This window comes from Nicotiana attenuata, chromosome 10, assembly GCF_001879085.1.
Source record: "Nicotiana attenuata strain UT chromosome 10, NIATTr2, whole genome shotgun sequence".
Lineage (NCBI taxonomy): Eukaryota > Viridiplantae > Streptophyta > Magnoliopsida > Solanales > Solanaceae > Nicotiana > Nicotiana attenuata.
This window is the reverse complement of record NC_031998.1, coordinates 21,641,100-21,665,555: the sequence shown is the minus strand read 5'-3', so window position 1 is coordinate 21,665,555 and position 24,456 is coordinate 21,641,100. Positions and strand designations below refer to the sequence as shown.

At 44.8% G+C, this 24,456-nt stretch overlaps 1 pseudogene; it reads right to left on the bottom strand.

Moving 5' to 3' along the window:
- LOC109233635 lies at positions 5,484-18,578 on the bottom strand (annotated as a pseudogene).

Below are 24,456 nucleotides of genomic sequence, written 5' to 3'. Positions count from 1 at the left end.
GTAAAGATAATGAAGGAGGGTTAAGGCCTGCGAACGCCATGCAGCTACCTCGATAGTCTCCCAAGATCTTAACTTCACACTCACCAACTACCGTGATCGGAAGCACCTGGATCTGCACACGAGGTGCAGGGTGCGCGTGAGTACAACCAACTCAATAAGTAACAAATCCAACCTTTGGACTAAAATTAGTGACGAACTCTACCGGTACAGTTCGATATAGAAATAACAGTGCAGAAATGTAGGCATGCTTTCAAGTTCAACGGAACCATCAAAACTCAAATTCGGGGTCTTTTACACATAAGTCAACATCCGGTCAACTATTTCAACTTAAGCTTTCCATTTTGAGACTAAATGTCTCAATTCACTTCGAAATCTCTCCGGACCCGAACTGACTAACCCGGTAAGTCATATAATAGCTATAAAGCATAAAAGGAGTAGTAAATGGGGGAACATGGCTACGACTCTCGAAACGACCGGCCAGATCATTACAACTAACTACACGAACAACCTAATAGAGAAAACAACCAATAGCTACCTAACAGTAATTCTGAGATCTCAGAAACCTAGGGTTTCTTACTGATTCTTGTTCTTTTATTTTTTGAGCGCTTTCACTGCTTCGAGCTTGAAATCTTGGGTCTTAAGCAATTATGAAGGATCTTTGTTTAGTCTGTTGCCCTCGAAAAGGCCAGTACACATCTAAACTTTCTCTTTTGATCATCTAACTTGTTGCCTTCTATGAACTATAGTCATTTATGATGCTCATAATTAGTATAGAAATGTTATTCAGTTTATGATAAGTTGTTGTCTGCTTATGATCACTTGTTGTGACTCTTTAGTATTTAATTAATGGTGATCAAGTTATTATGTGACTCCTGATGACTTTCATTCTTGAGTTTAAACAGTCTGCATGATTAAGTTGTAATATGCCTTGAATGACTGCTCATGTTTACCTAAACTTCATGGTCTTTCACTGATGATTCTGCTGTGATCTTTACCCCTACATATTGTTTACCTGCATTCTGTTTGTCTCGTGGTCGAGTTTATTTTTTGATAATCCTAACTAAGATGAACTTAAAGTTAATAAGTTCATATCATCCACCATTCAAGTGTAGCATGAAAAATCTAAGTGTTTAGATGATTTCATTCTCTATACCTATATCTGCTAACTCTGAAGGCAACTTTTGGTTATCACTATGACATTCTCATGATTTTATCTAGTTATTGGTTACATTTGTATGGAATAATCTTGTTGAGTTGAACTTTCTTCTTTTCATGAATACCAATAGTTCTACTGTATACATTCTGCTAATATTAAGCTATCCTCTTTTTCACAAAAAAAGTATGTCATAATTATGTTTTGTTATAGTTGACTAGTAGTGGTTGTTAAGTTGAATTTAGTTGTCTCATGTTTAGATGTAACTCTCAACTACATGTTTAACTCAAAGCCTATTTAGGTGTAATATTTTCTTGTCTTTAATCTCTTTTGTGACACTGTTGACTCTATGAAGCTTATATCTAGTTATCATTAAGTTATCTTCCATAAAAGGAGGACCTAATCATTCTAGTTATAAGTCAAGTGATAATTTTTAAAGCTGAGTATGATTACTTCACATTTAGATACTAATTAAGGTTATACACCTGAGTTAAACTTGTTATGATATAATACTCCCTTTGTCTATAACTCCCTCTCTTCATGACATGACTAACTTGATTATATAACATGTAGAGCTCCCCTGTCTATATAATATTACAATCTCACTTGGAGTGTCTATGTATAACTGACTGAATATTGCATGTATACCTGTTTGACTCCATGATTCCATGCTCTTGTTTTGAATATATACGCAGTCCTCTCTTTTCTGCTATTCCGAAATTGAATCTGATTCTCAATCCTATGAGAAGTTTTCTATTGCTACTGATTGAACATAATAGTTTATTTAAGGTAATACTCCTATGAATGTGATTCTGTTGAGCACCTTAGGAATTTCATGTTCAAATCAGTGAACCTGTAGTCATATTGAGAGTGTTGATCATGTTTTTGTAAAAGTTATTGGTTGTAACTATTTTTGTTTGAACCTTTACTGATGCCCTTTTAAGAGGTTCCAAGTAGTGATATTAACCCATGCATGTGTTAGTGGCAAGACCTAAGCTAATCAATCTATAATTAGTCTATCATAGTAGACATATATACATTTTCTGGGTTGCTTCACAATTCTATATCCCTTACCTTTCCTTTGAATGTATCTCCCTAATGTTAGACATTTAACATCATACCATGATGTTTCTGTCCTATATGTGCTCGAAGTCTGACCTTTAGGTTTACCTGATATGTATATTGTTCATGTGGTATCAAAATGTAGTCTATGTGCCTTTATGTTATTATGTTAGACGGGAAAGTATACTTCTGTTGTATTGTAGTAGTTAGTTTACATTAAAAGGGCCTCATTGTCACTTAAACCCATAGGAAAAATGAGTTGTTAGTGATAGGGGTATTTGGGAGTGGAGTTCAACTCTAGGTTGGGCTGCTCTCCCGGCACAAGCATTGCCCTAGGCCTTGAGTCCCTTGGGAACTTTGAAGTGTCGGGAGATTCAAAAGGGGCATCGACCATGAGTAGAACTCCCTCCTTAGCCTTTAATTCATTGACACTTTTGGTTCTTTAGGGGTTTAGTGTTTAATGACAACGAAAGATTTTCAATGTAAATTATTTGCCATGTATAACCACCACATTAGTGTAATTTCTCATAATGTTAGAGTTGTCGCGCACCTTTTTTCTCGCGAAATCGGGTTTATGACATTTGGGAGGACAACTCATTCCTTTTGGGAATTGGGTTTGATTTAAAGAGTCGCCACCTAATGATTAGAGTGCATTAGGACACCAAGGAGATTTGATTTGAGTAACCAGAGATTGGGTAAGGGCTTGAAATTATTCTAAGGGGAATGTGTTAGGCACCCCTCAGAATCCACTAATGTGGTTCCCGGCCAGATTATTATTGTGAATTTGGGTTGGGGTCTGGATTAATTTAGGCTAAATTAGAAAGCCAAATCTGGCTATAAGTTAAATAGCCCTTTTTTCCCATTTAATTTATAGAAAATAGTAAATAAATTTCTGAAAAATTAATTGAAAGCACTAAAAGATTTATAATATATAATTATCAATTTTAAAATATAAAATCTCATTTTATAAACATGAGACGAATTTTAACCTAAAAATTGCTAATATTGCAATTATGCAATTTTATCCTTAAAAATATTAAATAAATTTGTAAAAAATATCTTAGCTATATTTTAGTATAACATGATAATCAAATAAATGAATCACCAAAAAATGATAAATTTGGGGACAATTATTGGTTTTTCTTGATAAAATAGGGCAGTAAATTGATTTAAAAATCTTTGAAAAATTAAGGAAAAATAATGAAACCTTGGGATATGCTTATATATGCATATACAGACCGTTTTGAAGGTATTTTGCATATTTAAAAAAATACAGGGAAAAATTGGGTATCAACAGCTGCCCCTCTTTACCCGGAAAGGATGAAAGAGTTGTCGGGTAAATATATGATGGCCAATTTTGACCAAACGAAATGGTTTGAAGAGGTTAGGCCGCGCTCTGGCTTCTGAGCTGCCTACATATCCCTGGTCTTAAAGGAATCAGGCCATATGTAGTTCAGGATCCACCGACGGAGTATGCCGATGGAGGCTTTCAAGCACGGACGCAATATTTAGGATAGGGCTGCGGGGAACTGGAGCGAAATCGCTCCTACCGAGATGGCCGTTGCTCGCTGGTTTACCTACAAATAAGCAAATACGGGCATATATTCTGCATAAATTTAAACGTGATGCAAATTCTCGTCGGACCATGAATGTTGTCTTTGGACGGTTAGGATGACGTCCTTAGATCATGACGTCCTAGGCCATGAAGCGTATGATAAAGGATTCGCAGGACGTGAAATGATACTCTCGGGCTATGAGAATGATGCCTCCGAACCATGATGCCTGTGAATAATGATATGCAAAAGATTAAAAGGGGTCCTTAGGCCATGATATGGTGTTCTCGGGCTATGACAATGGTGCCTTCGAACAATGACGCCCTCGGATAATTTGGCGATCTTTCAGCCCATGAAATGCAATATTTGGCGATCTTTCAGCCCATGAGATGCGAAAGGTGGCGATCTTTCAGCCATGCAAGCGTAAATAAAAGTGGCGATCTTTCAGCTATGCAAGCATAAATAAAGTGGCGATCTTTCAGCCATGCAAAATGTGAATAAGGTGACGATCTCTCAGCCGTGCAAATGTAAATAAGGTGGCGATCTTTCAGCCATGCAAATGTAAATAAGGTGGCGATCTTTCAGCCATGCAAATGTAGAGGCGGCAATCTTTCAGTCGTGCAGAATGTGAATAAGGTGGAGATCTCTCAGCCGTGCAAATGTAAATAAGGTGGCGATCTTTCAGCCATGCAAATGTAAATAAAGTGGCGATCTTTCAGCCATGCAAGTGTAAATAAGGTGGCGATCTTTCAGCCATGCAAATGTAAATAAGGTGGCGATCTTTCAGCCATGCAAATGCAAAAAATGCAGATGGAGACAGCGTTTAGTATCGGAAGGCAGAATGGTAGCCTTATGCAATGCAGAAAATACAGATGGAGACAGTGTTTAGTCTCGGAAGGCAGAATGGTAGTCTTATGCAATGCAGAAAATGCAGATGGAGATAGTGTTTAGTCTCGGAAGGCAGAATGGTAGCCTTATGCAATGCAAAAAATAAAAATAAAATGGCAAATGGTAATAGAGTTCTTAGTTGATAGCAGGTTGCGATATTGCGACTGCTGGGGACATCGCGATATAGGGAATATCGCCGGCGTGCGTGGATAGAAAATACTGGTAAATGCAACAATTCTGAGGGTTGTATTCCTGAACAACGTTTGTCTTGTGAGTGTATAGTATGTCAGGTGCTTTCGCAATCTAAGTGTCTGCATCCAAAGAAAAATCGTGAGTTTTGTGGAGGGGAGGTTAGTTCGTATCCCTGCTGGCCTTGTTTGACCCGTTCGTCTTTGATCTGGTGATGCGGTATGTATCATTGGGGTAGCGTTGTTGAACAAGGCGACTTCGATAATAAACAGCATGAATTTGTACAAGTATATATATGACATAAGTATATATTTAAGAAATAACTTTTAGATGAACCGACGACTGTGACGTGGCTCAAGACATTGCAACCTCTCTTGCTACAGAATTTTGAGGGTCCTCCTCAAAATTCTGCCCCAGTTTAATGGGTTGATGCTTCTGGCGGCTGCTTGCGATGATTGACTGAAATTACTATGAAATTTTGAGGGTCCTCCTCAAAATTCTGCCCCAGTTTCCAATTGCGGGGAAAATGAAAATTTTATTGAATTATGACCGAACCCATACGGCTGCCTACGTATCCCCTCTTAAACGGGAATCAGGTCAGACGTAGTTCAATTTACATCACATAGGAAAGCATAAGATTACACATAGTAGCGCTTGACTGCATCTGAATTGATTGGTTTTGGCCAAACTTCTCCGTCCATTTCTGCAAGTATAAGGGCTCCTCCTGTCAGAACCCGGTGAACCATGTATGGACCTTGCCAGTTAGGAGAGAATTTCCCTTTGGCTTCATCTTGATGCGGGAAGATTTTCTTTAATACCAGCTGTCCCGGTGTGAACTGTCTCGGCTTGACTCTCTTGTTGAAGGCTCTGGACATTCTGTTCTGATAAAGCTGACCATGGCAAACTACATTCATCCTCTTTCCATCTATAAGAGCTAGCTGCTCGTAACGACTCTTCACCCATTCTGCATCGTCGAGCTCAACTTCTTGTATGATCCTTAAGGAAGGAATTTCCACCTCGGCGGGAATGACGGCCTCTGTACCATAGACCAGCATATAGGGGGTTGCCCCAGTTGATGTGCGGACTGTGGTGCGATATACCAACAGAGCAAATGATAGCTTTTCGTGCCATTGCTTATGCTTCTCTATCATCTTCCTTAGTATCTTCTTGATGTTCTTATTGGCGGCTTCTACGGCTCCATTCATCTGAGGTCTGTAGGCTGTAGAATTCTTGTGTTTGATCTTGAAGGTTTCACACATAGCTTTCATTAAGTCACAGTTGAGGTTGGAGCCATTATTAGTAATGATTGACTCTGGAATACCGAATCGACAAATAATGCGGTCGCGGACAAAGTCTGCCACGACTTTCTTAGTTACTGCTCTGAAAGATGCTGCTTCGACCCATTTGGTGAAATAATCGATGGCTACCAGGATAAATCTGTGTCCGTTGGAAGCGGCAGGCTCGATTGGTCCAATGACATCCATCCCCCAAACGGCGAACGGCCATGGTGAGCTTGTTGCATTAAGCTCGTTTGGAGGTACCTTTATCATGTCTGCATGTATCTGACAGCGGTGGCATTTCCAGACATACTGGATGCAGTCCGTTTCCATAGTCATCCAAAAGTAACCAGCCCGGAGTATCTTCTTGGCTAAGACAAAACCGTTCATATGTGGACCGCAGGTCCCAGCATGGATTTCCTCTAGCAGCTTAGATGCTTCCTTTGCGTCAACACACCTGAGTAGTCCCAAATCAGGAGTCCTCCTATACAGGATTCCTCCACTGTGGAAGAAATTGTTGGACAGCCTCCGAAGTATGCGCTTCTGAATAGGATTTGCAAGTTCTGGGTATTCTACTTTTGTTAAATATTCCTTGATATCCTAAAACCAAGGTTTTCCGTCTGCTTCTTCCTCAACATGGGCACAGTAAGCCGGCTGATCGTGGATCTTTACTGGAATAGGATCAATAAAGTTTTTGTCTGGATGTTGTATCATAGATGACAGGGTAGCCAATGCATCGGCGAATTCATTTTGGATTCTGGGAACATGTCGGAATTCTGTCTTTGTGAACCTCTTTCTCAACTCCTGTACGTGATGTAGATACGGGAGTATCTTAGAGTTCTTGGTTGCCCATTCCTCTCGTACCTGATGTATGAGTAAATCTGAATCTCCCATTATTAGCAACTCTTGAATGTTCATGTCAATGGCCATCTTGAGCCCTAGGATGCAGGCTTCATATTCGGCCATGTTGTTGGTACACGGGAACCTGAGTTTGGCAGACACCGGATAATGCTGACCGGTTTCTGATACTAGGACCGCTCCTATGCCAATTCCTTTGAAATTTGCTGCTCCGTCGAAAAACATTCTCCAGCCATCATAGGATTCTGCAATGTCCTCCCCTATGAATGATACCTCTTCATCAGGAAATTAAGTCTTCAGGGGTTCGTATTCTCCATCCACGGGGTTTTCAGCAAGGTGATCTGCTAGTGCCTGTCCCTTGATTGCTTTCTGAGTCACGTAGACAATGTCGAACTCACTCAACAGGATTTGCCACTTGGCCAGCTTGCCGGTGGGCATGGGCTTCTGAAAGATATACTTTAAAGGATCCATCCTTGATATGAGATATGTAGTATAGGCACAGAAGTAGTGCCTCAGCTTCTGGGCCACCCAAGTCAGAGCACAACAGGTACGCTCTAACAGAGAATACCGGGCTTCGTACAAAGTGAACTTCTTGCTGAGATAATAAATGGCCTGCTCTTTCCTCCCCGTTTCATCATGCTGCCCCAGGACGCAACCGAAGGCACCATCTAACACTGCGATGTAGAGTAGTAGAGGTCTTCCTAGTTCAGGCGGGACCAAAACTGGTGGTGTTGACAGGTACTCCTTGATCCTGTCGAAAGCTTTCTGGCATTCATCAGTCCACTTGGTGGCGGCATCCTTCTTCAACATCTTGAAGATCGGCTCACATATGACCGTAGATTGTGCTATGAACCGGCTGATGTAGTTGAGTCTCCCTAAGAAACTCATCACGTCCTTTTTGTTCTTTGGCGGTGGCAATTCTTGAATAGCTTAGACCTTCTATGGATCCAGTTCTATTCCCCGTCGACTCATAATAAACCCAAGCAATTTTCCGACGGGAACCCCAAATGCACACTTCGCGGGATTCAGTTTCAGGTTGTACTTCCGCAATATGTTGAAAAACTTCCTCAAATCTTCCATGTGATCAGTGGCCTTCTTGGACTTGATGATGACGTCATCTACGTACACCTCGATCTCCTTGTGTATCATATCGTGAAAAATGGTAGTCATAGCCCTCATGTAGGTGGCCCCTGCATTCTTTAACCCAAATGGCATCATCTTGTAGCAGTAGATTCCCCACGGCGTAATGAAAGCCGTTTTCTCAGCATCTTCTTCATCCATCCAGATCTGATGATAACCAGCGAAACAATCCACAGATGATTGCAATTCATGCTTAGCGCAATTGTCGACCAGGATGTGTATGTTTGGTAAAGGGAAGTCATCTTTCGGACTGGCCCGGTTGAGATCCCGGTAGTCGACACAGACTCTAATCTTCCCGTCCTTCTTTGGTACTGGCACAATGTTAGCTAACCATGTCGGGTATTCTACTACCCTGAGAACCTTAGCTTTGACCTGCATAGTGACTTCTTCCTTGATTTTCAAACTCATATCAGGTTTGAACTTTTTGAGCTTCTGCTTTACCGGTGGACATGTCGGATCAGTTGGCAGCTTGTGAGCCACAATAGATGTGCTCAGGCCAGTCATGTTGTCATACGACCAGGCAAATATGTCCTCATATTCTCTTAGAAATTCTGTGTATTCCTTCTTTTCTGATGACGATAAGTGAACGCTGATTCGTGTTTCTTTGACATTCTCTTCATCTCCTAGGTTAACAATCTCAGTCTCGTCCAGGTTGGACTTCGGCCTATTTTCAAAATTCTCGACTTCCTTAACAATCTCTTCCGGTATGTCATCTTCCTCTGAGTTTATGTCTATTTGTTGCGTTGTCTCATTGCATGTCACAGTCATTGGTTCATCAAGACAAGTAATAGTAATGCTGTATAAGTAAAGTAATGAGAGAAAATAATAAGAGTGTTGATTTGTAAGAAAAAATTGAAATTCTTTGATAAATTCCATAACTGTTTTGAACATTGAAGATCTTATTGCGGAAATTTAAAATGCGAAAGAAAAACTAATAAAATTAAAAGATAGTGCATGATGCTTGTTCAACCTTGCAACCCCGAGGCTCGCCGGGCTCTGGTGGTCCTGATGGTCCAGTTATTGAGGCACGCTCCTGTGCTCACAGCCTGTATGGAAGGGCCTTCCTCCCCATCCTCCTCGAAAATGACACAACAATCCATATCATCGTCTTCCAGGAACAAATTCCTCACTGCTGCCAGTGCTTCCTCTTTGTCTGACCCATAGATAACATCGGCCGGTTGGAAAGTCTGTTTCAGGCGTGGTATTGGCTGCTCTAATGGATAGTAAGGGCCGCGCCATGGTGGCGACCAGTGTTTGAATTCCTCCCAAGTATACTCATATCCCAATCCGAAGGTGGTGCCATGTTTCTTGAGTTTGATAGGCTTAGCGATTCCTTCGAGGTTCTTGCCAAGTCCCTTGCCAGGTTCGTATCCGCTCCAGTTCAATACGCTTTCAATTTTGTTGTCCCACCATTTGTCTTTATCAACGGCGTTGACCCGCTCGATGTGGTGATAAGTCTCTCCGCCTATCTTTCTTCTACCTCATATTGCCGGGATGGTCTGGCGACTGTATATGGGATTACTACCATCGCCGTGAATGATCACCTCTTGGTGATTGTAACGACCCGGCCGGTCGTTTTTGGAATTTATGCCCCGATCCCCCATTAACTGCTTCCCCTAAGTTCATTTCTGCTATTTTGGTTTGCCGGGACGTTCGGTGTTGAGTTTTGGAAAGTTTTGGGACACTTAGTCCCTAAATGAGATCTTAAGTGTTGAAAAATGACCGTAATCGGAACAGTGTGAAGACGACCTCGGAATGGAAATCCGATGGTTCCGTTAGCTCCGTTATGTGATTTCGGGGTTGGGAGCTTGTTCGGAATGTATTTTGGAAACTCGTGGCTCATTTAGGCTTGAAATGCCGAAGTTTGAGTTTCTGAAGTTTCTGGTCCGATAGTGAATTTTTGATCCGAGGGTCGGAGTGGAATTCCGGAAGTTTCTGTAGCACCGTTATGTCATTTGGGACGTGCGTGCAAAATTTCAGGTCAATCGGACGAGGTTTGGTCAGGTTTTTGATCGAAAGCGTGTTTTGTTGGAATTTGAAGTTCTTAGGCTTGAATCCTCGATTAATTCGTGTTTTCGGCGTTGTTTTAGGTGGCTTAAGGATTGGTACAAGTTTGAATGATGTTATGGGATATGTTCGTAGGTTTGGTTGAGGTCCCGGGGGCCTCGGGTGTGTTTCGGATGCTCAACGGAGCATTTTGGAGTTTCAAAGTGTTGCAGAAAATCCTTCAGCTGTGCAGATCCCAATTCCTTCTTCGCGTTCGCGTCCTCCTCTACGCGTTCGTGTAGAGTAATTCTGGAGGATGACAAGTTTCTTCATTGCGTTCGCAATTAGTGCTCCGCGATCGCGTAGCTTCACACGTTTCTTAACCGCGTTCGCGTCAGGGTTGTCGCGTTCGCATAGACTTATTGGACTCCAAGGGCTGGGCTTGATTTTCATTCAATGCGTTCGCATGACCTATGTCGCGTTCGCGTAGTTCACTGAACCCAGGCCTTCGCGTTCGCATCCATTCCTTCGCGATCGCGAAGGGCATTTTTGGTCCCTTATATTTTTCCTTCTTCGCGAACGCGTGCTGTCTTTCGCGTTCGCGATGCTTTAGACCCCTGAACAGTACTTAACATTTCAAAAACGAGGTTTTGCCATTTTTATCAAAACTCAAGGTTTGGAGCTCGGATTTGGGAGCAATTTCAAGGGTTTTTTCAAGGGCAATCACTGGGTAACGATTCTCTACTCTCCTATGACTAAAACCCATTAATCTAATCGCAAATTCACCCTTTAATTTCGTGTTTTTGAATGGGGAGTGGTTAAACTTCTTAGACTTAACTATGGGGTTTTGAGGGGGCATTTGACCTTCGATTTGGGAGATTTTTATATGGTTAGACTCCTGAGAGTACGAGGGTTCTGAAAACGTAAAAATTATTCGATTCCGAGACGATGGCTGGAGGGGCATTTTGGTCATTTTACCTATTTTCGCGCCCTAGCTCTAAATTTAATAGTGGAATCAGTTGTTTGCAATATTATTTACGATATGTAATTGAATTGAATAGATTTGGGCCATTTGGAGTCGGATACTCGTGGCAAAGGCGTGGTTTCTATTGATATTGAGCCGGTTCGAGGTAAGTGGCTTGTCTAACCTTGTGTGGGGGACCTTTCCCCTTAAGATTCGTTATTTGTTGATTTGAGTGCCTTGTACGCGAGGTGACGGGCGCGTACTTGAGCCAATTGTTGGAAATCCGATTTTCTTAAGATATTGAGATTTAGTTCCTTTCATATTTGCTTTATTCTACTTGCAATTATAACCTGTGCTAGATTAGGAAAGCATGTTTAGTTGATTTAACTTGCTTAAGTTGCCTTAATTGTACTACGTGAAGCATGCTAGGCCAGTACTACCTGTTGCTTGTCTTTTGTACTTCGTTTCCGTGTACCTTCTGGTTGTGATTGCGCATTTACATTGGGACTACGGATGTGGGATTCCGGTAGCTCCCCCCCCCCCTGTTTGTTTACTTTGGGACTACGGGTTCGATTCCCGGTAGATCCCCCTGCACTTTTACTTTGGGACTGCGGGTTAGATTCCCGATAGATCCCCCTGTACATTGATAGCTGGACTACGGGACGGTATCCCGGGAGATCCTTCGGATATACACATATGATGGACTACGGGACGGTATCCCGGGAGTTCCACTGGACAGTTGAGAAAAGGACTACAGGACGGTATCCTGGGAGATCCTCATTGTTACCATTGGTGTTGAGCTGTACTTATTCTGTGGTTGTTCCGTTCTTGTGTATTTGCTATTGCCTTGTTTAACCTCTCTTATTACACTGTTGTATTTATTATTTCTGTCAGATTATCATACTGTTAATTATTATTATTATTACTATATTTTTTCTCAGTATGGCCCTGACCTTCCTCGTCACTACCCAACCGAGGTTAGGCTTGGCACTTACTGAGTACCATTGTGGTGTACTCATGCCCTTCCTGCGCAGGATTTTCATGTGCAGATCATCCAGGTACCTCTACTCAGACACCCTATCAGTGAGGCAGGAGGACTACGGAGACTTCGAGGTAGATCTGCTGCGTCCGCAGACCGACGAGTCTCCCTCTTATTCTATCTTTAGTATTTAGTCTTTCCTTCTTTCGGTTGTTAGAAATTCTGGAGTTTGGAACCTTTACTATACACTTCTGTAGCCTGTGTTGCCTGTGAGTTTCCGGGTTTTGGGAATTGTTTTAGACTTGTGATATTGAGTTGTACTTGCCAAGCGGCATTCAGTACAGTTCCTTTTAGATATTTGATTTGATTTTCTCTATTTTTCCGCAATTAATATATTTCCGCAAAATGTTAGGCTTACCTGGTCATGGGGACCAGGTGCCATCATGACATGTTCACGGTTGGTGAACTAGGGTCGTGACAAGTTGGTATCAGAGCTCTAGGTTCATAGGTGTCACGGAACACAGGCCGGTTTATTAGAGTCTCGCTGATCGGTACGGAGACGTCTGTACTTATCTACGAGAGGCTATGTAACTGCTTAGGAAAAATCTTCACTTCATTTGAATTCCTTGTCGTGCGATATTTTTGCCCTCAATTCTAAACTTCTGTCTTCTATTCTCTCACAGATGGTGAGGACACGCGCTACTCGAGATGATCAGGCACCCGTGCCCCTACTGCCGCCGCCAGAGGCCTGGGCCGGGGTAGAGGTCGAGGACGCGCACGTGGTGCAGCCAGAGCACCTGCACGACCTGCCGCCGAGGTACCACCAGCAGATCCAGTCGGAGCCCAGGCACCTGGCACACCTACTACTGCCACTACTACTCCAGCGCTCCAGGAGACTTTGGCTCAGTTCATGAGCATGTACACCACCTTGGCTCAGGCGGGGTTGCTTCCCCTTGCTGCAGCCACGTCCCAGGCCGGGGGAGGAGCGCAGACTCCCGCCGTCCGCACTTCTGAGCAGCGAGTGCAGGTTGAGCAGGTTCCCGAGATTATTCCCCCACCGCCCGCAGCACCAGTTCAGCCCGAGGATGGGTCAGCTGCTTCAGAGGACGAGCAGCGGAGACTTGAGAGGTTTAAGAAATATGATCCCCCAGTGTTCAATGGCTTAGCATCAGATGATGCCTTGGGATTTTTGGAGGAGTGTCATCGCATTCTTCGTACTATGGGCATAGTGGAGTCCAGCGAGGTCTCATTCACTGCTTTTCAGCTTCGGGGAGCCGCCTATGATTGGTGGCGTACTTATGAGACAGACAGTCCAGTCGAGGCTGCTTCACTGACTTGGACCCAGTTCTCGGATATGTTCATGAGAGAGTTTGTCCCCCAGAGTCTCAGGGATGCATGGCGCGCAGAGTTTGAGAATTTGCGCCAGGGTGCTATGACCGTTTCAGAGTATGCTATCCGTTATACCAGGTTGGCCAGGCATGTACCGGCTTTGGTTGCTACAGTTCGGGAGAGAGTTCGTAGGTTTATTGAGGGTCTTATCCCACCCATCAAATCCAGCATGGCTCGAGAGTTGGAGACGGGCGTTCCTTATCAGCAGGTAGTGAGCATTGATAGGAGGATTGAGGGTATGCTCGCCAGGGAGCGATGGGAGAGGGAGGCCAAGAGGTCTCGAGAGTCAGGTCACTACTCTGGTGCCCATACCCCATCAGCAGGTCGTTATGGTAGGGGTTATGCGGGTCGCCCTGTTCATTCAGCTCTTCCAGCAGCCGGCAGTACTCCAGCTCCACCTGCACCTCAGGAGCCTTACTATTCACCTCCAGTTTCTAGCGCGCTCCTGTGCGGGGTGTTTCCAGAGGTCAGTCCAGCAGGCCTAGTCCCAGCCAGTCACAGCCACCGCGTCCTCCCAGAGCTTGTTTCGAGTGCGGTGATACACGCCACATGGTTAGGGACTGCCCCAGACTTGGTAGGGGTGCATCTTCACAGACTACTCAGCCGCAGCGTGCTCCTCAGAGTTCTCAGGCCACCTGCCCAGCCGGCTAGGGGCGGAGGTCGGGGAGATAGAGGTCGCCCTCTAGAGAGGGTCCGGGCCAGATATTATGCTATTCCTGCTCGTACTGAGGCTGTTGCCTCCGACTCCGTCATTACAGGTATTACTGGTTTGTCACAGAGAGGCATCGGTTCTATTCGATCCGGGCTCTACTTACTCTTATGGTCTTCTTACTTTGCTCCTCATTTGGGTGTGCCTCAGGATTCTTTGAGTGCCCCCATTTATGTTTCTACTCCTATGGGAGATTCTCTTGTTGTGGACCGCATTTATCGGTCATGTTTGGTTACTATTCGTGGTTTTGAGACCAGAGCAGACTTATTATTACTCGGTATGGTGGATTTTGACATTATTTTGGGCATGGACTGGTTGTCGCCCCATTTTGCTATTCTTTATTGTCACGCCAAGACCGTGACGCTGGCTATGCCAGGTATTCCGCGTGTTGAGTGGAGTGGTACTGTAGACCACACTCCCAGTAGAGTTATCTCTTTTCTTAAAGCTCAACGCATGGTGGAGAAGGGGTGTGCGTATTTGGCTTATGTGAGAGATGTTAGTGTTGATACCCCTTCTGTAGATTCTGTTCCAGTGGTACGGCATTATCCCGATGTATTTCCAGCTAATCTTCCGGGCATGCCGCCTGATAGAGACATTGATTTTGGCATTGATCTGTTGCCGGGCACTCAGCCCATTTCCATTCCTCCGTATCGTATGGCTCCTCCTGAGTTGAAGGAGTTGAAGGATCAGTTGCAGGAATTGCTTGGTAAGGGTTTTATTCGACCCAGTGTTTCACCGTGGGGTGCTCCTGTTTTGTTTGTGAAGAAAAAAGATGGTTCTATGCGCATGTGTATTGACTACCGCCAGTTGAACAAGGTTACAGTGAAGAACCGTTATCCTTTGCCTCGCATTGATGATCTGTTTGACCAGCTTCAGGGCGCACAGGTGTTTTCTAAGATTGAGTTGCGCTCAGGTTACCATCAGTTGAAGATTCGGGAGCCAGATATCCCGAAAACTGCCTTCAAGACTCGATATGGCCATTACAAGTTCCTTGTCATGTCATTTGGGCTGACCAATGCCCCTACAGCTTTCATGCATTTGATGCACAGTGTGTTCAGGCCATATCTTGACTCGTTCGTGATTATTTTTATTGATGATATTCTGGTATATTCCCGGAGTCGGGAAGATCATGAGCAGCACCTGAGGACCGTGCTACAGACCTTGAGGGAGAAAAAGTTATATGCAAAGTTCTCAAAATGTGAGTTTTGGCTGAGCTCTGTGGCATTCTTAGGCCATGTGATTTCTAGTGAGGGTATTCGGGTGGATCCGAGGAAGGTAGAGGCCATGCAGAGTTGGCCCAGGCCGTCCTCAGCTACAGAGATTCGCAGTTTCCTTGGCTTGGCGGGTTACTACCGTCGTTTCGTGGAGGGATTTTCATCGATTGCTGCCCCTATGACTAGATTGACCCAGAAGGGTGCCCCATTTCAATGGACAGAGGAGTGTGAGGCGAGCTTTCAGAAGCTCAAGACAGCTTTGACTACAACCCCAATCTTGATGTTGCCTACCGGTTCGGGGTCTTATACTGTCTATTGTGACGCCTCGAGAGTTGGCCTTGGAGCAGTGTTGATGCAGGACGGTAGGGTGATTGCCTACGCGTCCAGACAGTTGAAGATACATGAAAAGAATTACCTTGTCTACGACCTTGAGCTAGCTGCCATTGTTCATGCCTTAAAGATCTGGCGTCATTATTTATATGGAGTGCCTTGCGAGATCTATACTGATCATCGGAGTTTGCAGCACTTGCTCAAGCAAAAGGATCTCAATATGCGTCAGAGGAGGTGGTTAGAGCTGCTGAAGGATTACGACATCACCATCCTGTATCACCCGGGCAAGGCCAATGTAGTGGCGGATGCCTTGAGTCGCCGGGCGGAGAGTTTGGGGAGTTTGGCATATTTACCAGCTTCAGAGAGGCCTATGGCGATGGATGTTCAGGCCTTAGCCAGCCAGTTCGTGAGATTGGATCTTTCGGAGCCCAATCGAGTTCTAGCTTGTGTGGTTTCTCGGTCCTCCTTATTTGATCGTAACAGGGAGCGGCAGTATGATGACCCTCATTTGCTTGTCCTTCAGGACAAGGTTCAGCGTGGAGATGCCAGAGATGTGACCATTGGAGATGACGGGGTATTGAGGATGCAGGGACGGATTTGTGTGCCCAATGTTGATGGTCTTCGAGAGATGATTCTAGCAGAGGCCCATAGTTCGCGGTATTCCATCCATCCGGGTGCCGCGAAGATGTATCAGGACCTGAGGCAACACTACTGGTGGAGGCGGATGAAGAAGGATATAGTTGGTTACGTGTCTAAATGCCTCAACTACCAGCAGGTGAAGTATGAGCACCAACGCCCAGGTGGGTTGCTCCAGCAGATTGAGATTCCGGAGTGGAAATGGGAGCGCATCACCATGGATTTCGTATCGGGACTCCCACGGACCCTGAAGAAGTTTGATGCCATTTGGGTTATTGTGGACCGGCTGACCAAGTCCGCTCATTTCATTCCTGTGTGTAGCACTTATTCATCGGAGCGGTTGGCGGAGATTTATATCAGGGAGATCGTCCGTTTGCATGGTATTCCAGTTTCTATCATTTCAGACAGAGGTACTCAGTTTACATCGCGGTTCTGGAGAGCTGTGCAGGAGGAGTTAGGCACTGGGGTGGAGTTGAGCACAGCATTTCACCCCCAGACGGACGGACAGTCTGAGCGCACTATTCAGATTCTTGAGGACATGCTCCGTGCGTGCGTGATTGAGTTCGGAGGATCTTGGGATCATTTCTTGCCACTGGCGGAGTTTGCTTACAACAACAACTATCAGTCCAGCATTCGGATGGCGCCGTATGAGGCTTTATATGGCAGGAGGTGTAAATCTCCGGTGGGTTGGTTCGAGCCGGGTGAGGCCAGGCTATTGGGTACAGAGATGGTTCAGGATGCATTGGAGAAGGTCAAGGTGATTCAGGAAAGACTCCGTACAGCCTAGTCTAGACAGAAGAGTTACGCGGACAGGAAGGTTCGTGATATTTCATATATGGTTGGTGAGCGGGTTCTGCTTCGGGTCTCGCCTATGAAGGGCGTCATGAGGTTTGGAAAGAAAGGAAAGCTGAGTCCGAGGTTTATTGGCCCTTTTGAGGTCTTGAGCCGAGTTGGGGAGGTTGCTTATGAGCTTGCCTTACCTCCCAGCTTGGCCAGAGTTCATCCGGTATTTCATGTTTCGATGCTCCGGAGGTATCACGGTGATCCGTCGCACGTGTTGGATTTCAGTTCAGTCCAGTTGGACAAGGATCTATCCTATGTTGAGGAGCCAGTGGCTATTTTGGACAGGCAGATCAGAAAGTTGAGGTCAAAGAACATAGCTTCAGTAAAGGTTCAGTGGCGGGGTCAGCCGGCCGAGGAGGCGACTTGGGAGATCGAGTAGGATATGCGCAGCCAGTACCCGCATCTTTTCACTACTTCAGGTATGTTTTCTATGCTCGTTCGAGGACGAACGAATGTTTAAGTGTAGGAGGATGTAACGACCCGGCCGGTCGTTTTTGGAATTTACGCCCTGATCTCCCATTAACTGCTTCCCCTAAGTTCATTTCTGCTATTTTGGTTTGCCGGGACGTTCGGTGTTGAGTTTTGGAAAGTTTTGGGACACTTAGTCCCTAAATGAGAGCTTAAGTGTTGTAAAATGGTCCGTAATCGGAAAAGTGTGAAGACGACCTCGGAATGGAAATCCGATGGTTCCGTTAGCTCCGTTAGGTGATTTCGGGGTTGGGAGCGTGTTCGGAATGTATTTTGGAACCTCGTGGCTCATTTAGGCTTGAAATGCCGAAGTTTGAGTTTCTGAAGTTTCCGGTCCGATAGTGAACTTTTGATCCGAGGGTCGGAATGGAATTCCGGAAGTTTCTGTAGCACCGTTATGTCATTTGGGACGTGCGTGCAAAATTTCAGGTCAATCGGACGAGGTTTGGTTAGGTTCTTGATCGAAAGCGTGTTTTGTTGGAATTTGAAGTTCTTAGGCTTGAATCCTCAATTAATTCGTGTTTCCGGCATTGTTTTAGGTGGTTTAAGGATTGGTACAAGTTTGAATGATGTTATGGGATATGTCCGTAGGTTTGGTTGAGGTCCCGGGGGCCTCGGGTGTCTTTCGGATGCTCAACGGAGCATTTTTGTGTTTCAAAGTGTTGCAGAAATCCTTCAGCTGTGCAGATCCCAATTCCTTCTTCGCGTTCGCGTAGCTTTGGCCTTTTTCCTCTTCGCGTTCGCGTCCTCCTCTACGCGTTCGCCTAGAGTAATTCTGGAGGATGACAAGTTTCTTCATTGCGTTCGCAATTAGTGCTCCGCGATCGCATAGCTTCATACGTTTCTTAACCGCGTTCGCGTCAAGGCTGTCGCGTTCGCGTAGTTCACTGAACCCAGGCCTTCGTGTTCGCATCCATTCCTTCGCGATCGCGAAGGGCATTTTTGGTCCCTTATATTTTCCTTCTTCGCGAACGCGTGCTGTCTTTCGCGTTCGCGATGCTTTAGACCCCTGAACAGTACTTAACATTTCAAAAACGAGGTTTTGCCATTTTTATCAAAACTCAAGGTTTGGAGCTCGGATTTGGGAGCAATTTCAAGGGTTTTTCAAGGGCAATCATTGGGTAACGATTCTCTACTCTCCTATGACTAAAACCCATTAATCTAATCGCAAATTCACCCTTTAATTTCGTGTTTTTGAATGGGAAGTGGGTAAACTTCTTAGACCTAACTATGGGGTTTTGAGGGGGCATTTGACCTCCGATTTGGGAGATTTTTATATGGTTAGACTCGTGAGAGTACGAGGGTTCTAAAACGTAAAAATTATTCGATTCCGAGACGATGGCTGGAGGGGCATTTTGGTCATTTTACCTATTTTTACGCCCTAGCTTTAAATTTAATAGTGGAATCAGTTGTTTGCAATATTATTTACGATATGTAATTGAATTGAATAGATTTGGGCCATTTGGAGTCGGATACTCGTGGCAAAGGCGTGGTTTCTATTGATATTGAGCCGGTTCGAGGTAAGTGGCTTGTCTAACCTTGTGTGGGGGACCTTTCCCCTTAGGATTCGTCATTTGTTGATTTGAGTGCCTTGTACGCGAGGTGACGGGCGCGTACTTGAGCCAATTGTTGGAAATCCAGTTTTCTTAAGATATTGAGATTTAGTTCCTTTCATATTTGCTTTATTCTACTTGCAATTATAACCTGTGCTAGATTAGGAAAGCATGTTTAGTTGATTTAACTTGCCTAATTGCTTAAGTTGCTTTAACTGTACTACGTGAAGCATGTTAGGCCAGTACTACCTGTTGCTTGTCTTTTGTACTTCGTTTCCGTGTACCTTCTGGTTGTGATTGCGCATTTACATTGGGACTACGGATGTGGGATTCCGGTAGCTCCCCCCCTTGTTTGTTTACTTTGGGACTACGGGTTCGATTCCCGGTAGATCCCCCTGCACTTTTACTTTGGGACTGCGGGTTAGATTCCCGATAGATCCCCCTGCACATTGATAGTTGGACTACGGGACGGTATCCCGGGAGATCCACTGGACAGTTGAGAAAAGGACTACAGGACGGTATCCTGGGAGATCCTCATTGTTACCATTGGTGTTGAGCTGTACTTATTCTGTGGTTGTTCCATTCTTGCGTATTTGCTATTGCCTTGTTTAACCTCTCTTATTACACTGTTGTATTTATTATTTCTGTCAGATTATCATACTGTTAATTATTGTTATTACTATATTTTGTCTCAGTATGGCCCTGACCTTCCTCGTCACTACCCAACCGAGGTTAGGCTTGGCACTTACTGACTACCATTGTGGTGTACTCATGCCCTTCCTGCGCATGTTTTTCATGTGCAGATCATCCAGGTACCTCTACTCAGACGCCCTATCAGTGAGGCAGGAGGACTACAGAGACTTCGAGGTAGATCTGCTGCGTCCGCAGACCGACGAGTCTCCCTCTTATTCTATCTTTAGTATTTAGTCTTTCCTTCTTTCGGTTGTTAGAAATTCTGGAGTTTGGAACCTTTACTATACACTTCTGTAGCCTGTGTTGCCCGTGAGTTTCCGGATTTTGGGAATTGTTTTAGACTTGTGATATTGAGTTGTACTTGCCAAGCGGCATTCAGTACAGTTCCTTTTAGATATTTGATTTGATTTTCTCTATTTTTTCGCAATTAATATATTTCCGCAAAATGTTAGGCTTACCTGGTCATGGGGACCAGGTGCCGTCATGACATGTTCACGGTTGGTGAACTAGGGTCGTGACAGTGATTCCACTCAAACTTCACTGCCTGATGTAGTATTGACGGTACGGCCCCAGCGGAATGAATCCATGGTCGTCCCAACAACAGATTGTAAGATGCCGGCACGTGTATTACTTGAAAGTCAATATCAAACCAGGTAGGCCCCATTGGCAAACACAGGCTAATTTCCCCAATGGTAGACCTTTGGGAATCGTCGAAAGCTTTGACGTTGATGGCCCCGTCCTTGATCTCATGCAGTCCCTTTCCCAATGTCCTGAGTGTTACCAACGGACAAATGTTGAGACTGGACCCTCCATCAATCAGGATTCTGTTAATAAAAATAATCTCCGCATTGCACGGTGATGTGCAACAACTTGTTGTGACCCAACCCCTCTGGTGGCAGCTCATCTTCATGAAAAGTGATCTTGTGACTTTCCAATACCTGGCCTACCATGTTAGCCATCTCCCCGCCGGTGATGTTGCTCGGTACATATGCCTCACTCAGCACCTTTAACAAGGGCATTCTTGTGTGCATCGGAGCTCTGTAGCAAAGCAAGGATAGAAATTTGCGCCGGTGTTTTGTTCAGCTGATCAATGACCCAGTATTCCCTGGCTTGTATCTTTCTCCAGAGATCGTCGGGCCCGGTTTCAGTGATGGTTGGTCGACTAGAGGCCTGCTTGCTTGACTCAGCCAAATGTTCCGGGGTATAAACCCTACCGGTTCTCGTCATACCCTGTGCCGCAACAGCTTCCCCGAACTTGACCTTCCCTTTTCTTCTTGCCTCGGCTGTGTAGTCCCAAGGTATGGCATTTGTATGGAATGGTGTTACGACCGACATTGCTACTGGAATTGGCGTGGCTATCTTTACCCCGAACGGAGCATGCACCATAGGCGGTAAAATTGTAACTTCGAAGGGTGTAGGTGCATTTGCTGGTGACATAAATTCGACCTCAATTGGCGCTGGCATCTTTGCAGAGGATGGTGCTTCAAACTCAAGTGGCATGGACATATTTACCTCGGCATCCCCAGAGGGCTGAATCTGGACTACAATCGGATTAAGGGTGACTATTGGCTTCTTTGGATCGTCACCTTCTGTGATCAAACCGATCAATACCTTGGGGTCCCAATCATCCTCTATTTCAATCATGTGAACGCCTCCACCCTTGTGATCTGGCAGAGGGTTATTGCGGACATTCGGAGCAGGCTCCTTTACCACAATGATCTTGTTATCAATTAAAGTCTGGATCTTATCTTTCAGAGCGCGGCATTCATCAATGGTATGTCCTTTCATGCCGGAATGGTATGCACAGGACTTATTTGGATTAACCCACTGAGAAGGGTTCTCAAGAGCAGCAGGGATAGGGGTGACGTAACCAGCAGTTTTGAGTCTTTCGTATAATTGGTCGATAGGTTCAGCAATAGCCGTATACTATTTTGGGGGTCTTCGGTCAAAGTTTGGTCGGGGTCTAGGGAAGTTTTGGCGTGGAAGAGGGGATTGGTAGTGGGATGGTTGAGTGTTGTAGGCTTGGTAAACATGTGCTGGTTGGGGATATTTGATAGGTGAGTGGTGGAGTGTGGTAAGAGGTGAGGGTGCTTGGTAGTTTGGGGTAGGCTGATATATGATTGGAGGTACTGGGTATGTTTAGTATTTGACGGGAGATTTGGTTCTCTATGCCGCCATTACGGCTCCCAAGTCCCTTTTCTTGGACACACCGCCTAACTGTAAGGCCTTGTTTGTAGCTTGCAAAGCCTCAAAATTCGTAACCATACCGCTTTTGATGCCCTCTTCGATCCTTTCTCCCAGCTTGATAATGTCAAAAAATCTGTGGCCCTCGATCATCATCAGCCTCTCATAATACTATGGGTCCTGGGCCCGAAAGAAGAATTTGTTCATTTGTTCTTCTCCTAAGGCAGGCCTAACCTTAGCAGCTTCTGACCTCCATCGAGTAGCATACGCGCGGAATGTTTCTGTGGGCTTCTTCTTCAGATTTTGAATATAGAACACATCTGGTGCATTCTCTGTGTTAAACCTGAACCTGTCCATAAAGTCGGACGCCATGCTTACCCAGTTCGGCCACTTCTTTGGATCTTGGCTAATGTACCTAGACAAAGCATCTCCCTTCAAGCTCCTCATGAAAAGCTTCATGCGAATTTTCTCGTCTTTTCCTACTCCAACCAATTTGTCACAGTACGTTCTCAAATGGACCCTTGGATCCCCTGTACCATCAAACATCTCGAACTTAGGAGGTTTGTATCCCTCGGGCAGTTCGACATCGGGTTGTATGCAAAGATCTTCGTAGTTCAGCCCTTCAATTCCCTTACTTCCCTCAACGCCTTGAATTCTACTAGTCAATTTCTTCAGTTCTTCAGCTAGGTTCTTGATAAGCAAATCTTTTTCATCAGACTCGGGTGTGTTTGAGATGGGTGGGGTGGAGTGCGGCACCGTCTCCACGTAGATAGGGGTATTATGGTGGGTGTGGCAGTGATCATTTGTGGAGTTTTGTGGTTCTGGGATGAGCAGCGAGGTATTGTTGGAAGTATGGCAGGTGTTGCACTGGTGGTGAGGAGAGGGATGGTTCTGTTGCTTTGGGAGACTCTGTGGAGGTGTGGGGTTCTGAGCATGTGGGAAATTGATATCTGGAGTAGTGAGGGAAAATGACAGATTCGCCAAATTCCGGACTTGATCAAGTTCTTCCTGAAATTTCAGCAGCTTTTGCTCCAGTTGGGAGGCATTCTCCTTGGGGACCAAAGTACCATGACCGTGAGTGACCTCTACCCGTTCAGTTGAGTTTTCCTTTCTGGCATTGTTCAAATCTTCCATCTTCCCTTTGTTCTTGTTTTTGACGGGACTGAAAGGAGGAGTGGGTGGAGGGCCCCTAGATCTGTTGAAATAGGATGATGTTGCCAGAGTTCACGAACTAACCTTTGGGGAGGGGAATAACAAACAAAAAGTAAAAACAAAAAAGGTAAAAAGTCAGTGAGGGTCATGAAAAGTATTGCAATATTTAAACACATAGTGCAGGAATGTAAAACGTGTCCTAATTTGGGAGCCTCATTGTGCCCGAGGTAGGCCTAGCGACAAGTTGATTTGGAGAACTTAGAATGCTAAATGCCTCATTTTATTGACAAAAAATAGACGAATCCCAAATATGCAAGAAAAAAAAATCACTAATGGCCATTGGCCTTATTACATTTGTAAAGCGAAAAAATAAACTCCTATCTACTTGGTCCCAGAAGGACTTTTCCTAGGTTGAATGCTCTCGTTGATCAAATCCTCCAGCTCGCGTAGGTTCACCAGTAAAAATGCCTTTGCCAGGTGTTCTCCTTCGTTTCCCTCAGAGTTCTGGCAGTCGGTGACGCTCTTCCTCACTTTTCCTTCCAATTCCATTAGACTGTATTCCAGATATTCCAACTTTTCACTAGCGTTGGCGGCTCTCTCTTTCCACTCATTGATTTGGTCATTTGATGGAAGACTCCTCCACCAGTCTAGCAAGAGTGGGGGTGTGCTAATCATACCGAAACTGGGGACCTCCTGCCTCATTTTCTGCAAAACAAAAGGGTCAGACCCTACCCCCACCAGACTCAACTATTTAATATCAACAATTAGCATGACGCATTTTAGTTCTCCAAACAAATGCATAGAACGTGGTGATGTCCGTTTGGGTTTAGGGAAACCCAGTGGACTTTGGACAAGGCTATCTTAAAGGATCATTATGTGGACAACATAATTGACCCGGCTAGGTTTGACCATGATACATGCATAATTTGAACAGAGTGAGGTTTCTATAGGGTTTTAGACTGGTACCCTTGAGCGGACAACTCAAGGGGGAAAGGCACGGAACCGTCGACTACACCGTTGATCGACTGGTTTTACCGCAAATACGCCTTTTTCAGATTTAGGGGGTGATAATATTGGAAGAGCGCAACCACTCATTATAAGCGTTGCTATAGGATTTGTTTGGCACGAGTGGAATATGATGTCGAGCATGATTATGCAATAATTAAAGGCATGTTGTCACGTATTTGCATGTTTAAGAAAGCGGTAAATACAACAGTTTTCATAATTTAAAGCAGT